Source organism: Giraffa tippelskirchi, chromosome 1 (genome assembly GCF_054371585.1).
Source record: "Giraffa tippelskirchi isolate mGirTip1 chromosome 1, T2T-mGirTip1v1.2.pri, whole genome shotgun sequence".
Taxonomy (NCBI): domain Eukaryota; kingdom Metazoa; phylum Chordata; class Mammalia; order Artiodactyla; family Giraffidae; genus Giraffa; species Giraffa tippelskirchi.
The window spans coordinates 212116625-212134411 of record NC_137275.1 but is presented as its reverse complement, the minus strand read 5'-3'; the positions used below and the strand labels follow the sequence as shown (position 1 = coordinate 212134411).

Genomic DNA, 17787 nt, shown 5'->3' with positions numbered 1-17787 from the left:
CCCATGGCAGAGGAGCCTGGTGGGTTACAGTCCATGGGGCCACAAAGAGTTGGACACGACTTAGTGACTAAACAACAACATAAACATAAGTGCATCTTTTCTCTCTGACTGACAGGTATAAGGTGAGCCATTGCTCTGGTTCCTGTCCCTTCCCCACCTCACCCCCACCCCATCCCCACCCATGAGCCAAATTTAGCACTTTGTACATGGCTAGTGCTGGGTACATATTTAAAAAATTTTTTTTTTCGTATTTATTTTGTTTATTTATTTAGCTCACTGGGTCTTAGTTGTGGCATGCAGGATCTTTGATCTTTGTTGCAGCATGCAAACTCTTAGTTTTGGCTTGTGGGATCTAGTTCCCTGACCAGAGATTGAACTCAGGCCCCCTGCATTGGGAGCACAGATTCTTAGCCACTGGACTACAAGGAAAGTCCCTGGGCATGTGTTTCTTAAAGTTATTTTGACAAGGAACTCTCTGTACTACTTTCACAATTTTCATGTAAGTCTAAAAGACAACTTTATTTTAAAAGTTAATTTGATCTTCCTTTGGAAATTTTCTTCTACCAGTAAACCACCAGAACACTTTGCAAGTTCTTTTTATAGCTCTTTTCATTGACAACCCTTCCTTTTATTTCACAATTTACATAGATTTATTTGAAAAACATTTATATCATCATGTGCCAAGAGCCACTCTGGGTCCTTTGTAAATATAACTGATTGAATCTTCATAACAACCCTGTGGTATAGTTATAAATAGTACAATTCTCTGTCTACAAATAAAGCATTGAGGCATAGAGAGGTTAGGTAGCAGTCATTGAGAGGCGCAAAGCCACATGAGTCTGGTCATCTTAGGATGTTCTTCCTTCCCTGGGTCTTCTTTACTCATAAACTGAGAGATAGTCTTGTTCTACTCAGCCTATAGAACCCAGTATTTGAAGTTCCATCACTGCAGGTGACAACATCACGCAGCTCCAAGAGAAATGTCACTATGTTTGCTTTCCCTGGACACTTCCTGAAAGAAAGAAAGATCACTGATTCCATCAGTCTGCATGTGAAACCAACTTCATGTCCACCTTCAGCTTTATAGAAGCGACATCCTCTGAGGCTCACACAAATAAAGCCACTGGACAAGCCAGCCAAGCTGTCAAGTCACCTTGTTGGTATGAGCAAGAGCCTAGCTCATCTTCGCACCACATAGGATATGTTGTTCTAACTTTCTGAGTCAGCTCATCCATTTCCAAAAGTTTACCTACTCCTTTTATGCTGACCACTCTCTCCAATTTCTGTCTCCAGACACCTGGCCCTACATATCCCTCTGCCTTGTTGGGTACTTGAAACTGCCATCCCCTTGGTCACCCACACTTCCTCAGTACCCCCTGCACATCCTCCCTCCTCTTTCCAACTTGTATCCTTTGTTCTCCTTTCCCTCTTCCTGAAATAAACTCTACTTCCTGGCCCATCTGGTGGATTCCTACCTATTTTTTCATAACTCATCCCCAAATACCTCCTCCTCTTGGAAATCTCCCTTGACATTACTAGAAGTCGCCTCTGGGGCCCCACTGACTGTCAAGATCATGGATTCGCCATACTGCAAGCTTATTTCCAAGCCTAGTCTTAAATGATTCTGCACAACTTTTCTCAATATTTTTTAAATTGACAAACATTTACATAACTGAACTGCACAGATCTTAAGTGTATCATTAAATGGAGAAAAGAAAGAGAATGTGTGCTCATTTCTGTCCGACTCTTTGTGACTCCATGGACTGTAGCCCCCGGGGCTCCTCTGTCCATGGAATTTCCCAGCAAGGATACTGGAGTGGGTTGCCATTTCCTTCTCCAGGGGATCTTCCTGACCCAGGGATCAAATTCCCTTCTCCTGTGTCTCCTGCATTGGTAGGCGGGTTCTTTACCACTGAGCCATCTGATGAGTTTTTAACAATGCAGACGCTCATGAAATAAAGACATCAATCAAGATTCAGAACATTACCAATAGCCTGGAACATTTCCTCATGCCTCTTCCCCTTCATAGGCATCTCTATGAAGGAATCTCTGCCTTCGTAGGCACCATTGCCAATATCTCTCACCAAAGATTCAACTTGTGATCTTCAATTTCATATAAATGGAATCACACAGTATTGCTTTCTTTTTTTCTAGCTTCTTTCATTCATCATGTTTTTGAGATTAATCCTTATTTTATATGTCAGTCATTTACTCTTTTTTTTATCACTGAGCAGTATTCCATTGAATGAAGATACCATACATTGTTCATCCATTCTTCTGTTGATGGACTTTTGGGTTCTTGCCAGCTCTGAGCTGCTATAAACAAAGCTGTTGAAAGCATTCATTTACAAGTCTTCTGTAAAACATAGATTCTTACTTTTGGGTAAATATTCTTTCAAAGTGTCTGATCTTCCTGGGACCAACTTATCATTTTCCCTCTTACACATTTTCAGTGTCTCCATGTCTTCAAGGCCCAGGGCTTTTAAGGACCACCTTCACAATAAGTCTATGAAAAAGCCACAATTAACCCCAAAACTCAGAGGAGCCAGTGTACTTGCCCAGAGTGTTGCCCAAGGGACAAAATAGGACAAGAAGAGAGACTTCTAGTCTCAGAGCCCTACCTCTTTCCTTTCTGACAAAGATATGCTGCCAACAGTATGTGTATTTAGGAAGCGCCTTCAAGTTAGCCCATTTTTCCTCCCACCAGTGTTCCAGGGCCCTTATGTGAGCCCAGAATTCGAGGGTCCACAAAGGGCAGGAACTGCAAGTTCAGTACCCTTTTTATTTTTGCTTTGTCTTCTTGCTACCCTGGTAGATAAGTATCAACTGGACTGCTCTGGATATTCCAGTATTTGATAACCATGCCCTGGAGAAGAGGAGAGAGATATTTGAGGCATTTAGATATAATTCACATGGTGCTGGAGTCAATTCAATGAAAACTTTTTTTTAAGAAAATTTTTAAAAATTTTGTTTATTTATTTATTTTGAATGTGCTGGATCTTGGTTGCTGTGCTCCAGCTTTCTCTAGTTGGGGCGAGCGGGGGCTACTCTTTGTTGTGGTGGCCTCTCTTGTTGCAGAGCACAGGCTCTAGGTGCATGGGCTTCGGTAGTTGTGGCTCATGGCCTTAGCTGCTCCAAGGCCTGTGGGATCTTCTTGGACCAGGGATCGAACGCATTTCTGGCAGGCAGATTCTTATCCCCTTCACCACCAGGGAAGTCCTCAGTGAAAACTTGTGAGTGCCTATTTTACACTAGATGCAGAGAACATGAGGATGACTGCAAGGCGATCCAACCAGTCCATCTTAAAGGAGATCAGTCCTGGGTGTTCATTGGAAGGACTGATGTTGAAGCTGAAACTCCAATACTTTGGCCACCTCATGTGAAGAGTTGACTCCTTGGAAAAGACCCTGATGCTGGGAAGGATTGGGGGCAGGAGAAGAAGGGGACGACAGAGGATGAGATGGTTGGATGGCATCACTGACTCGATGGACATGGGCTTGGGTAAACTCCGGGAGTTGGTGATGGACAGGGAGGCCCGGCATGCTGCGATTCATGGGGTCTCAAAGAGTCGGACACGACTGAGTGACTGAACTGAACTGAAGGTCTAGTCTGAGTTACAGGGAAATCACAGCCTAGTGAGGTAGATAGATGAGCAATAATGCAAACAAGCAAGGCCTTGGCACCAACTGTTGCTGGTTGGTGAGGCCCACTTTCTAGAGGAACTGAGATTGGAAGCTTTCTTGGAGGTAACAGCACTTGCATTAACCCTTGAAAATTGACAAATTAGATTTCTATGCTTGGAAATTTATGAGCCAAGTCTTGAAGGTGGAAGAGTACAATAAACACTTTATTGATTGGTGGATTTTTGCAGAAACTAATGCCTGTGGCCTGCAATTTGTTATGTAAATAAATATCAGTAATGTTCAGGTAAAGAAAGGCATGTTAATTAATATGGATTATTAATTCATGTCCGGTCAAATAGTTGTTAAGATAACAAGGCAGTGCCCAGGAGAATGTGGCTGGAGCCTAAGGCTCATTCAAGGCCATCGTGAATGATTCACAGGGGTGAAGGTGGCTGGTTGGGACTGGGTCACCAAGGGCCCCCATGCCAAACTGCATTGAGTTTGACTTTCCCTGATGGGGATCAGTAAATAGACCCAGGTTTAAGAGGATGTTGGGGCATTGAGAAGATGGACTGTGGAGGAGGAGGGAAGAGAACGAGTCATCAGATGAGATGCTGCAGGCCTATGTATGGAGCAGGGACAGTGGGGGACAGGCAGAGAGTGACAGACTCGGCAGAGAAAGAGGGATGTCTTCAAGGACAACGTCAGCAGATCAGAAAATAAAGGGGCTCCAAAGCCAGATCTGCGGATGGCAACCCAAAGGGCAGAAGTACCCCCATTGGAAAGTGGCAGCAGATGACCAGCTAAGGGCAAACAGGAGGTGAACAGTGCTTTGGGGGAAATTGGCAAGAACAAGGAAGTCCAGTGCACTGTGCCACCGGCTCCAAAGCCAACACACCTGACAAGGTTGGTCAGAATGTTGTTTGCTTTTGTATGTGTTTGGTTTTTGCTTTGTTTTGTTCATGTCTGTGTTAGGCAAACAGCACCGCAGACTCCTAGGAGTAGAAACAAAGGGAATCTCTCTGAAGGCTTAATCAACCACTGCAACAGAAATTAAAATTGGGGAGAGGGGCTCTTCCCCTCTTCATGGACCTTCTCCTAGTGGAAATGGGGCTTCCAAGGAACTGGGAGACCTGAGCTCCTGTGTTGCCCTCTAACTGGGAGACCCCAAGTACATCATTATCCACCTTCCCCACTTTCATCAGCTAATTCCTGCCTTACCATCCTCACAAGCTGGTTTTGAAGATCAAATAATACTGTAAATGAATGAAGTTTATGAAAATGTAGTGCCATACTATGTTACTTCGGTCGTGTCCAACTCTTTGTGACCTCATGGACTTTAGGCTGCTAGGCTTCCCTGTCCATGGGATTCTCCAGGGAAGAATACTGGAGTGGGTTGCCATGCCTTCCTCCAGAGGATCTTCCCCACACAGGGATTGAACCGGCATCTCTTAAGTCCCCTGCATTGACACACAGATTCTTTACCACTAGTGCCACCTGGGAAGCCATGAAAATGAGGAGTGCTATTCAAATAGGAGGCAATCTCATTCCTATTACCATTTTGGTATGCCATCTGCCAGGAAGAAAAAGGTCCTGATGTCACCATCCCTTTACACCAACACCTAGAAAAGGTAAAATTATCACTGGCCAGATCTTGTTTAGCCCAAGAAAATTTAAATGTCATTGACCCCAAAAGGATGACGCATTTCATAGCATTGTTTCTAAGTAGTAATTTTCCATGAAGAAGAACAATGCCACTTGGCTTGAGGGTTTTTAGCAAGACTTGCTTATTTTTCCCTCTTAAAGAACTTCTAAGGATTTCTGGAAGCACCAAATCATCCTTGAATCCTTTCATTTCCTACTAATTATCCACAAAAGTACTTGTGACTAATATAATAGGCTACAACATCCTGAAGAACATCAAGCATTCATTCAGACAAATGTGTCTGGGTGACCTAGACAGAGCAGGGAGTGTGAAGCCAAAGGGACTTCAGAGGCGCCCCGTCCTGTCCTCATATAGGATCCCCACCTAAATGGCCTTCTGACAAAGGGTTTTTTTTCAAAAGGGGCAAACTTCTCATGGAGAAATAAAGCCAGATTAGGTAGGTGCTGAGGGTGGAAAGTTCTTGGCTGTGTCTGTACCACACACTTGTTGAGTACATCCCCTACCCCACCATCACAACCCCCCATAAGAGCCTGTGGTCCATGCACATGGAAATTAAACAAGGTGCTCACGTTCCAGGAGCTTGCAGACTTTCTCAGCGTTACTGAAAAGCAAGTTGTTGACTGTGCATACGTGCTAAGATGCTTCAGTTGTGTCCAACTCTTTGTGACCCCATGGACTGTAGTCCTGCCAGGTTCCTCTGTCCATGAGACTCGCCAGGCATGAATATTGGAGTGGGTTGCCAGGCCAGGGGATCTTTCCAACCCAGAGATCGAACCTGCATCTCTTATTTTGGCAGGTTCTTTGTCACTTGCGCTACCTGGGAAGCCTCAGCTGTTGACTATCTCTGCTCAGAAGAGCCTTTGTTGAAACTTCCAATTAGATTTCATTATGTGTATATGAGAATGTGACTTCATTACTTCAGTATCAGTTTAATAAAATTATTCTGTCACTTTGTCCCAGACACACTGTCCTAGGCTCTGGGGAAACAGGATGTAATAAACAGCCCTTGCCCCAGGGTATACTTACAGCCTAGTGTATGATATTGACTGGGTTCAAGAGTAAGAAGGGGCCCAACAAATGAATGGATAAAGAAGATGTGATATATATACGATGAAATAATGATATATTTGCAAAGAAAAATACTCAGCCATAAAAAAATATGAAATAATGCAATTTGTGGAAACATGGATGGACCTAAAGATTATCATACTAAGTGAAGTAAGTCAGAGAAATGCAAATATATGATATCAATTATATGTGAAATCTAAAAAAATGATATAAATGAACTTATTAACAAAACAGAAATAGATTCACAGACATAGAAAACAAACTTATGGTTGCCAAAGGGGAAAGGTGGGGAAGGGATAAATTGGGGGTTTGGAATTAACATATACACACTACTATACATAAAATGGACAAACAACAAGGACCTACTATATAACACAGGGAACTATGCTCCTGAACTGGTGTTCAGATGAACACTAAGTAGATCTGAAACTAACAACATTCTGAATTAACTATACTTTAATCTAAAACATGGTTAAAATTTTTTTAAGACTATAGGATGGGACCACTGAAAACCCTTTCTATTTTCAAATTCACACTTTTTGAATGACACAGGTCTAATGCAAGTTTTTTCCATTTGTTTGTTTTTAGAAATCATGGTCACTCTTCTGCCAACCCAGAAGGAAACAAGGAATTGAGAACGAATTGGGTTAACCTGACCCATGTGTACAGAGACGCTGGACATTTAGAACTCCTCAGATCTGCATAGTAGCCAGGATGTTCTGTCCTGCAGCCTATAGTGGTCAGATTAACCTGAATCCATCCGAAAGCTGACTCTCCTCAGCCAACTCAGCAGAGGCTTCAAGTTACAGCATAGGGGAAGGCAGAGTACAAAGTAATATTATGATACAGAAGAGTTTGGTGAGAGCTGAGAAAAAGAAAAAAGAAAAAAGCATTTTAAGTGAGCGTTGGGCAGTCTTGCAAATTCATACGAAACATACACAGGGGAATCCTTCTCAAGGCTGAATTGGTGAACAGACCAATTTTACCCTCCGTTAAAAAAAACTGGCATTGATTAGTGCGTGTGACGGAATGAGCTATTTGGAGCTTTAGGTTTCATTCCAAGAAACTGGCAGCGTCTCTCACCACTGATCTCCCTAAATTGATGGATGGTAGCAATTATATAGAGTTATTTATGTAATATGTTGTAATAGCAGCACACGTTGGCTGTCACTTTGACCCAGACACCCCCTTGCCCAATTATAAAGAAACCCTATCACAGAACTGCCTTCAACAAGGGGCCTGGAAGAGAGAAAAAAAAAAAAATCTCTCTATTCCACCTCCCACCTCTTAACGGAAATAGAAACTTCGAAGCTGTTAGAGGAAATAATGTCCCTTCTGTAGGGATACTTAACAAGTATTGTTCAGTATTAATTTGTCTTTATGGTTTATCAGTCCATCCAGGCATTTACCCCTGCTTGTCCTTGGAGCAAGTGAAGATGAAAGAAGACTGAACGTCATTCTTTCACTCAATGAGTATTTATTGACTGCAGGAGATGCAGAGTTCTAGTCTGGTCTCTAGGATGCAAAAGTGAACCAGCGCTCCCGGGCTCCGGAAGCTAGGTGCCTGGTGTCTCCAAGATAAGAACAGGAATAACAAGCATAATAATCATGGCTCTCATTTATTGAGCACCTGCTGTGTACCAGGCCTTGCATTAGATGCTTTAACGCACAATCTCACAACCTCCGGTGAGGCCTTCTCCTCTCTGGTCCTCCTTCAATCTGGTCCTGCCTTCAATCACTGATTTCTTTGTTCTTCCTTGAACATCTAGGTGTGCTCCCACCTCAGGGTCTGGCACCAGTTCCTCTCTCTGAACTGTCCTTCACCCAGAAATCCACATCTCATTTGCTCACTCATGCAGGATTTTGTTCAAATATCCCTTTATCTGGTGGGCTAGTGTCTCTTCCTCCGTCTCTCAGAGGCAAGCAGGACTCTTCCCAGTTTTATTCTTGGGGCTGAAAAAAGCATCAAGCAGAATTGTCATTCAATAAATATTTGCTGAATGAATGAACTTATGAGAAGGAATTTTGAAAAAAACATTGATTTGCCACAAGTATGTTAGTATTTTACTTATTCAGATTTAATCCGAGGGTGCAAAAGTTTCACACAAAAAAAGAAAATAAAAGAAAATCCCATATCTCAAGACAAACGAATCTAGATTTTAAAGCAACAAGAAAATGCCATGACTGCCCTTCTGCTGGGTGTCTAGTTTCATGCCACCTCACCTCCTGTCGTCATGAATGCAGACCTCTTGACTTCTATGCCATGGGCATTGATCAGCGCAGCAGAGTGGAGGAAGTGCTGGCTGACCTAGGTTTGAACCTGAGAACTGCTTCTTTATAACATTGAGCAAGAAGCTTGATCACTGATTCTCAATTTCCATTCCACAGGAATCACATGCAATTCTCCTCCTCTCTCCATCCCCTCTCTTGTTGACTCAAGGTGGAATGAAGTAACACACGTGCAAACACAGCTCACATTCCTAATAATCAAAGTGCCTTGTATTCCTTACCCCTGCTCACCAGATGTTGGCTTTAAGGACTATTCAGAAAGGCTTTCTTCCATTCATTCCTTCAATCATTCAATATTTAATGGGTACCTCCTCTACTGAGCTTGGAGGAAGCATGGATTTATAAGACAGACTTGATGGTGTAATACTCCCCTTGCAGAGCACAGAGTCTGCAAAACCCCGGGTGAAACAACCCTCTCCTCTGCCTTTGGGACACATTGCAAGTAGGAGCAGTGAGACTTGGGCTCCGGGGCTCCCCTGGTGCCTCAGTGGTAAAGAATCCACCTGCCAATGCAGGAGACACGGGTTTAATCCATAGTCCGGGAAGATCTCACATGCTGTGAAACAACTAAGTTTGTGCACCACAACTACTGAGCCTTTGCTCCAGAGCCTAGGAGCCGCAACCATTGAGTGCACGTGCCAGAGCTACTGAAGCCTGACTGCTCTGGAGCTCATGCAATGAGAAGACTGTGCACCACAAAGAAGGGTAGCTCCCACCGGCCACACCTAGAGGAAAGCCCATGCAACAACAAAGACCCAGTACAGCCAAAAATAAAATAAATAAATAAATGCTAAAAAAAAAAAACAAAAAACCTTGGGCTACAGAACAGCAGCAAGCAGCCCTCTAGTCCTTCCTCTCCTTCCCTCTGCGGGTCCCAGAGCTCTAGGGATCGAAATTCCTAAAAGGAGGAGCCTTTAGTCTCTCCCCTTGATCACACAAATGAACTAAGGAAAACCCTCTCTCTAGCTTCTAAGAGTTCTGGTTTCCTTGAAAAGATAAAATCTGACCCCTGGCCCCAAAGACCAATGGCACAAGATGTTGGATTGCCATAGCCCCAGTATCAGAGGAACATCAGATAAATCATCCACACTTGAAAATAGTATCCTGCTATTATTGGGATGATATGTGGATGGTACATGGATGTACCATTTCAGTGAACTTTCTCTGCAACACTGAGATTTTCATTTCAAGAAGGGAGCTAGTGCATCTTCCATGGACCAATAGCTTCATTGGAAACAAAGGTATTAATCAGTGATTTAAAATTTGGAGTAGGAGAATTCCATGGCAGTCCAGTGGTTAGAACTCTGTGATTTCACTGCCAAGGACACAGGTTCAATCCCTGGCCAGGGAACTACCATCCCACAACCAGTGGTCTGACAAAAAATAACAACAGCAAACAAACAGAAAACAAGTAATGTGAAATCACTAAAAATAAATAAGTAAAGCTTGGAGGAGAATGGGCAGCATATTAAAAAGCAGAGACATCACTTCGCTGACAAATGTCTGTATAGTCAAAGCTATGGTTTTTCCAGTAGTCATATATGGATGTAAGAGTTGGACAATAAAGAAGGCTGAGCGCTGAAGAATTGATGCTTTCAAACTGTGGTGTTGGAGAAGACTCTTGAGAGTCCCTTGGACAGCAAGGAGATTAAACCAGTCAATCCTAAAGGAAATCAATCCTAAATATTCATTGGAGGGACTGATTGTGAAGCTGAAGCTTCCAATACTTCAGACACCTGATGCAAAGAGCCAACTCATTGGAAAAGACCCTGATGCTGGGAAAGATTGAGGGCAGGAGGAGAAGAGGGCAACAGAGGATGAGATGGTTGAACGGCATCACCGACTCAATGGACATGAATTTGAGCAAACTTCAGGGGATAGTGAGGGACAGGGAAGCCTGGAGTACTGCAATTCATGGACTCACAAAGAGTTGGACATGACTTAGTGACTGAATGGCTACAGGATGAGCAGAACTCGACTCCCTGACTCACCTTGTAAAAAAATCCTGTCCAAATATCAGGGCACTCTTATTGCTTGTCCTTAATCACAATTTGGTGGAAGGAACACAGCCCTCCTTTCAAGAGATGCTGCCTGTACTGTGCTTGAGAAAGAAACAGCCCATCCCTGATCCTTGTCGTCAGCTTTGACTTTTTGACCTTGAAAGATGCCTTTGCAGGCTGTCACAAGGCTCCACTGCTGTGTAGCATTGTGTGCCTATAAATGTGGATGCTTAGGTCTGTTTTCAGGATGTGTGCTTACACTGTCTGGAATATAATATTTGTCACATGGCTCAATTTCTCTGTTAAAAAACACCAAATTCTTTCACGTCTAATAACAGATTATTTTATAGCATATTACCACGTGCATTATCTCACTTAATTTTTATAACAATCCTGTGAGGTAGGTATAATCCTTTTTATAGAGGAAGAAACCAAGACCTAGTAATTTATAAGGAGTAAAATCAAATCCAGGTCCTCAGATTTCAAATCTAGTGTTTTCCATGTAGTCCACATGGTCTTGCAACATTTTCCTGGAGCCGTCGTGGAAATTAAATATATACATGTAACGTGTGCATGCATGCTCAGTTACTTCAGACATGTCCAATTCTTTGAGACACTATGAACTGTAGCCTGCAAGGCTCCTCTGTCCATGGGATTCTCCAGGCAAGAATACTGGAGTGGGTTATCGTGCCCTCCTCTAGGGATCTTCCCGACCCAGGGATCGAACCCACGTCTCCTGCATTGTAGGCAGATTCTTTACCTGCTGAGCCACCTGGGAAGCCCTGCATATATTATGTGTGTGTATATATATATATGTGTGTGTGTGTGTGTATAAATACATAATTGCTTTTATTTTATGGGCAATAATGAGAAACCATTTGGCCATAAAGCAACAGAGAACAGAACTCATTTCTTTTCTCTGTATAACCCTCTTGCAGTAATTCTGGATATTTAAAGCAGTTTTTAATGACTTGAACTTACTGTAGAATGCTCAGTCTCCATCTGAAAGTGTGGGCTCTGTTTACTATCCCTGTAAGTCAATCACAGCAAGACTGAGGGAGCAATCCCTGGGGAGGAAAAGGATCTGGGACTCCCAGTCACAGGTAGAACCATGTATGAAGGGCAAGCTTACTTAAGGAGCACCCAAAGAGCCAGTCAAGCTTCACTGGGGCGAAACAGTATAATATGCACACACATTTTCTCTTTCTTCATGAGTTTAGGCAACAGATGGGTTCCAAAGAGCTGTATGAAATCATGTGTTCATCAAGTCACTCAATACATAGTTTTAACAGGGATAGTCTTTTGGGGAGAAACACCTAATTGTCTTTTCTCCCCTTCCGACTCTATACTTCTTTGTTCATGATCTTCCTTCTACTCACATCTGTTCCTCTTTTGAGCTATCTTTCTTGAAACACTGGCTCCCAAATTTCCTAGAATACATGGTTGTAGAAGACTAAAACCAGAGGATTTTTAAGTTATCATGTTTCTGGTTTAGAAAGTTTAACCAAGCTTACTCAGGAAGTCAGTGTTTAGAACACCCTACTGAGATTCAGCCCAGAGAAGAGCATCACCCACAGGGCTCAAAGCTCATGGACAGAAGAACTCAGGCACCAGGTATTCTGACCCTCTAACTCAAACTGCAGAGTACATGGAAGAGTCTGGAGGGATCTTCTGGAGGACGGGCTTACTGGCAGCCCCTGTGAAAACTCCTTGTCTTTCCACTTCCCAAACACACTGTGGTCAAGCCTCAGGAGCAAAGATTAAGGAAAACCATGTCAAAGAAGAAAAGGAAATGCCTGCTGCCCAACCCTCCGGCCTCATCTCACTACTAAGGAGCATCACACTGCAGGGTTGTGGGTGGCCTGAGCCCCCAGCATTACTCCAGATGATGCCTGGAAATTTCAGAGCTAGTGTGACATGTGGTTGAGGACATAGGCTTGAAACTGAATCTCTTCAGTCTGAATTCCAGCTCCAGCACTTATTAGCTATTTGACCTTTAGAATGAAAACAGTGTCAACCTCACAGTGAAGATTAAGTGAATTAACCTGTGTAAAGTGCTTGGAAGAGTCCCCAGGACATAGTAGGTCCTTCATAAATGTGGAAGCAGAGTAAGGTGGAGGGTTTCCAAGGAAGTTGGGGTGGAGCCCAAAGATTTTTCTATTGAGAGATTCCTCCTTGTCCCCCCAGAATGACTCTACTCTTAGAAGACTCTCTCCCTTGGGTTAATCTGCCACTAGGCAGTCCTTTGTAGGAGGCTGAGGAAGGAGGGAATGACTCCTTAAGCCCCTGTTGCGTTCTCACTTTTGTCAATTCCCTCACCCCATACTCTACAGCTGACTATGGCCCCCTTTCCCACTCCAGTCTCCTGATCCAACTTGACTGAGAGCTCAGTGTAACTTTCTCCACTTTCCAACCTGAAACTACCATTTAGTTTTCTTCAAACAGTCCAGGACTATGGTGATGAAAAAAGGAAGGCATTTCAAGAACACAACGTGTCTTTCTGCTAAGAAAGACAACAAAATTCAACATGCACACACTTGTCTCTATTTAAAATCTCTTCCATCGTATATCTGAAATCTGTGACAGCTTTTCCTGCTCAATATTTAAAAGTAGCTTAATCCCTCTTTCTAAAGAAAAGCTTCCCTAAGGACCAGCAATTCACTGCAGTGTCAAAATGAGGTGAAATAAGAAAATAGTTCCAACTGGCAATACTTCCTCTCAACATAATGTTTGCTACCCAGGAAAGTGTGGCAAAAAAGAACGTGGATTGAAAATCAAAAGACTCGTCTTTTCAGATCATTGTTTCCTCTCTGTTTGATTTGCTGTGTGACATTGGATATGGGACTCTCTCTGGGACTCCACTTTGCAGTTTCAAACTCAGGGGCTTAAAGTGTAACAGTGATCTTCTCTCCCTGCCTCTCTCGTTTCCTTCCTATTTTCCTTTCTTCCTTCCTTCTCTTCCTCTCTTCCCATCTTCCTCTTCTCCTTTCCCTTCTTCTCCTTTTTCTTCTTTGATCTTTCTTCCTATTTTTTTTTTAATTTCAAGTAGTAGAAATCCCCTTCCTCCCATTAAATGAAGTTTCATCCAGTTGGCCAATATCTTAAACATGAAGATAGAGTTGCTCTTTTGATGGTCTTCCCCTTGCCTTCAGGAGTATATTGGTAGCTAACTAGCAACTTAGTCTCCTGAGAACCTAGGTTTTTTTAGAAAAAAGAAAAAAATAGTCACTGAATTATAGGATAAGAAACCACACAGTATAGTGCGAGGTGCATCCATTTTGGAATAAGACTTCTGTCCAAATTCCTACTCATGCCTGCTCTTACCAGGGCACAACTATAGAGGAGTCATTGTACATGAGTTACTGCTTGAAACCTCATCATCTGTAAAATGGGAACACTGTCTAGTCAATACAGTTATTATGAGGATTCAAGGGAAGACTGTATTAAAGGATGAGTTAAATTACTAACAGGGGCTCAAAAAATATTGAGAAGACCAGATGTTCCACGCAACACCTGTAGTCCTGGAATCATGACTAATAGCACACCCTTTCATTCAAAAGGTTCTGGTTTGGACAGTAAATCATATGACTGTTAATTACCATCTCCTAAAGTCACCTCTCCAGTTTTGATTTTGGGGCTCTCAAAACATGCATGAGTCTATTGGTTGAGTCTTAGAATCCCACAAGGGACTACGGACAACTTGTTAATGTTAAGGCATGAGGATGTGGTTGGTGTCATGGCAGAGGTAGGCGGGCAGCTCACAGACACAGAGGAAACTTTTGTTTGTTGCTTTTCTACTTCACCAGGGGAGGGGTCCCCTCAACCCAATAACTGGCAAATTCCACAGGTGTCCACATTTGGAGTCAGAGTGGACAAGAGTTCTGAAGGAAGCCAGTTTTCCAGGAAAGCCAGCCTTTGCTCGTACTAAGAGGACATGTGTTTGGAGTCAGCAAACTCTTATTCGTTTCATGTCTCCTGCAATCCTGGTATTTCCTTTCCTTGTTGAACACAGACATACGCTATTCACTCACACTGTTGGGAAATAAAGCACTTGAATTATAAACTCGGAGCTGGGACTAAGCGAACACTGACCGTAAGAGTGTATTCTGACATACAGACAATGTGCGTGGGGGTGGGGATTTTGTGTGATTGTGTGTGTTTGTGGTTACAAGTAAGTAAATCCATTACCAGCCAACAAACACTTGTGGACTTTGTGTGTGTGTGTGTGTGTGTGTGTGTGTGTGTGTATTATTGATTCTGTTCCCAAGCCATTGGCTTATTTGTAGAACTGAATAGTTTGTTCATGGAAAGCGAACCACTTCAGAACTGTGTTTTAGGCTTCTACAACAGCCTTGAGAACAAGAGAGTAAATACCAGTGGCACTTATCACTCGGGCAGGCTCCACAAACAGCATTTTGGAGTGTTAACAGCCCTTAATAAAGACTCTCACTGGTGTTGGTTAACTAAACAGGCAGTAAGGTGAGGAAAGCACTCATCTCCATATTGACTGATTGTTATCCTATTGCCCTCAGCTGACACTCCAGCACATTCCCGCCCCAGCACCTTCTGATGAGAGCCAATGGTATTCGCCACCTAGGAAATAGAGGTTTTATTGTTTAAACCTCTATTGAATCAGGTGGCTGTCAACAGACATTGTGCTACTTTCAAATGTTAGAGGTAATCTGGGGATGGAATTTGAATGTTTAAATGTTATCATTTCTGGGATAGTTTCATTACTGATAGCATGAGTGGGGCAGAAAGTTTAGAAAAACCATGACCCTTAGTATCTGTGAACAGCTTACTCATCTCCTTGGGAGGGAGGAGAAGGGAAGGGTGGCAATATAAAGGTTTTTGTGCAAATCACTGTACCACTTTAGAGTTGGATCTATAGTTAGAGCTGGGCTGCCATTAGTTCTGTCTTAAGTAAACTGGAAATTAAGCAGGGGTGACGTAAACTGTCTGTACTCCTCTTTTTCCACAATCAGTAAAAGCCCACCCATTCTCCCAGGTCCACCTCAAACAGCACATATCTCCTCTAGGAAGTTTTTTTCATCAGGGAAAATTATCTTTTCTCCTCTGAATTCCCGCAATACAAACTTCAGCTGCATATGAGTCACTAGAGTTGTTTACAAACAAGGGAGGTACCTCTCTACTCCAACAACTGGAAATCCTGCCTACAAATTTGAATCCCTTGAGAGTGAAAGTGAAAGTCTCTCAGTCGTGTCTGACTCTTTGCGACCCTATGGACTGTAGCCTGCCACGCTCCTCTGTCCACGGAATTCTCCAGGCAAGAATACTGGAGTGGGCTGCCATTCCCATCTCCAGGGGATCTTCCTGACCCAGGGATAGAACCTGGGTCTGCTACATTGCAAGCAGATTCTTTACTGTCTGAGCCACCAGGGAAACCTGAATAATGCTCTCTAAGTGACTTGCATAGGCAGACAGAGCTGAGAACCAACCACTGCTTTTCTCCAAAGAGATTCTGATTCCATTATCTGGAGGAGGCTCTGGAATTTTCTTTTCTTTTTTTTTTTTTCTGTAGGAATTTTAATTCTTAACCAGCATCTTGGGGTTTGTTCCCACTTCACATTTGAGAAATACTGTCATGGCCCTTGGGCTGTAAATGGGGCCTGATAACTAACAGCTTTAACATTGCTTTATAAGACATGTAAATCCTGGAAACTGAAGGTTCCTTTGGTCTTCTAAGCATCACAATGCTGTCTTCACATACAAGAGAGGAGGTAAAAGCTGAGGCAGAGGCGAATTGTTCTATTCATGGAAGAGAGAAGGCTGAACACGTAGGGGTGGGGAAGGGAAGTAGGGTTGGGAGAGGGGGATGGGGGAGGAAATGGGTGGACAAGGCTGAGGAAGAGAAAGCAGGCAACCCACGACTGGGGCACGTGACCACATCCCAAAACCAACGCTGAGGGATAAAAATATTTCAGGAGAATGAGTGAGTGAAAGTTGCTCAATCTTTGTGATCCCCATGGACTGTAGCCAGGCTCTTCTTTCCATGGAATTCTCCGGGCAAGAATATTGGAGTTGGTTGCCATTCCCTTCTCTCGGGGATCTTCCCAACCCAGGGATTGAACTCAACTCTCCTGCATTGCAGGCAGACTCTTGACCATCTAAGACATCAGGGAAGCCCTAATTTGTCAATTATTTGCTACAAGACATGCAAAGCAATCTCCCTCCTCCATCTCCCATTATAAACCTTGAGTAAAGAGGAGCTGGGGACCTTTTCCACGTTAGCAAAGGTAGGAACAGGGAGACACGTGAAGAAGCAGAGGAGGAGGAGGAAGGACAGCTCACATCTGGCATGTATGCACCTCATTGTTACACGAAACAGGTGTTCAACAAGTATTTGTGAAACAAATGAAATAACTACTGGGGAAAGTTGAGAAGGAAGACCCATGGGTCTTACCACCACAGAGGACTGACAAGGGTAGAGAGAGAAATGAAGTGGCCTTTGCCTTACCTTACCAGTTTGCAAAGGCAAATCCTAACTTCCTTAACTTCAAGTTAACACAGTACACAAGCATCTGCCAAGAAAGAGCAAGCGAGTTCAAAGCATCTAGTGCCAAAGAACCATCCATGTGACATTAGCTTGGCTATTGTTATTGTTTTGGAAAATTTGGGCAAGAAAAATTAAAGGAGGCAACTGAAAATACACAGAGGAAACTTACCACGTTCCACGTATTCTGGTGTGCATGGCACTGACCTAAAAGCAAGCAGAGCATGAGATGTCCACACAACCCAGCTGGTTGAGTGAAATTTTGCCCTGGGTCCCATCTGTTCTAAGCCAAAGCGACAGATATAGCCTGGGGCTTCTCCTCACAGTTCAGATTCACACAACTCAGCAGCAACTCTTCCTTCTTCTGCAAGTCATGTTACTTGGCTTGGAAGCTATATTTATCTCTGAACCGACAGAATTCACCTTGATGACCTTAGAACAACTGTCCTAGGACTAGCACTGACTCAGAGAGAGACCTAAGCGAGAACCAGAAGCAAGTACTTTCGTTCTCTAGGGCTGTCAAGGTGGGGTGGATATCCTTTGTGTCTGTCAGTCCAGCACCCCTCCTGACTTTGGACAAATCTCTTCTTTATTCTGTGTCATCCCCAGCAGAGCTACCAATCTCCA

General features: G+C 43.2%; 1 long non-coding RNA gene across 1 annotated transcript; it reads right to left on the bottom strand.

Annotated features, from left to right (window-relative positions):
* Window positions 1-498: 498 nt before the first annotated feature.
* LOC145539705 (uncharacterized) lies at window positions 499-17528 on the bottom strand. The gene is made up of 3 exons (XR_014077916.1): window positions 17333-17528; window positions 17125-17188; window positions 499-1012 (listed from the first exon to the last, which is right to left on the bottom strand). It is a non-coding gene; the product is annotated as an uncharacterized LOC145539705 (long non-coding RNA).
* Window positions 17529-17787: the final 259 nt, after the last annotated feature.